Genomic DNA, 784 nt, shown 5'->3' on the forward strand with positions numbered 1-784 from the left:
TAAATTAAGACCAAACATGTTTTCTTGTCTAAATTAAAACAAATATGTTAAAGTTGCTATTTTGCGCACAATTTCATTAATCAAATTAAAACATGCATTTCAATTTAAATAAGTTGAATTCTACAAAGTGAAGTAGGGAATCTATTCAGATATAGATATTCCGATCTCCAATAAACTTAGAATTATTCTTAATCTCATCAAACATAATTCAAGCTTATTAACCATGGAATCACTCCACCATAGATTCAAGTTGCACTCTTGGATTAATTATAATTACAAGAAACAATTCAATACTTAATATTAATTATTAGTTGTTCAATTACAAATCTTATATTGTGAACCCTCATAGGCATCCAATGACAAAAGGTGAAATTACCGTTTTACTCTTTATGTCAATTTGTTTCTTAGTCTCAAATTTCATCCAATTAGTTATTCAATACTCTAGATCTAATCTTTTGAGTATCTAAATGTGATGAGTAGCTAATTCATCAATTCACTGGGCCTAGATTAATCACCAATCTTTTTGAAATCACTAGAAGTGATGTTACTGTTATGAACTCCATTATTTAGATATATACTCCCAGATGTTCATCTCGATTATAATCCCAAAATACGGAGTCTAGATTAATGCTTTATGATGATCATGCTTATGGTAAATCAAAGATTATAAGGAGATTAAACACGAGTCCACTATTCATCAGGATTTTGATTCTACTATAAGCAAATGCATAAGTGTGAGATCAATATTTAGGTAACAGTAAAACTTAAATTTGATTCTCACATG

Source organism: Theobroma umbraticum, unplaced genomic scaffold (assembly GCF_002168275.2).
Source record: "Theobroma umbraticum cultivar Fairchild unplaced genomic scaffold, ASM216827v3 scaffold_146.0, whole genome shotgun sequence".
NCBI lineage: Eukaryota > Viridiplantae > Streptophyta > Magnoliopsida > Malvales > Malvaceae > Theobroma > Theobroma umbraticum.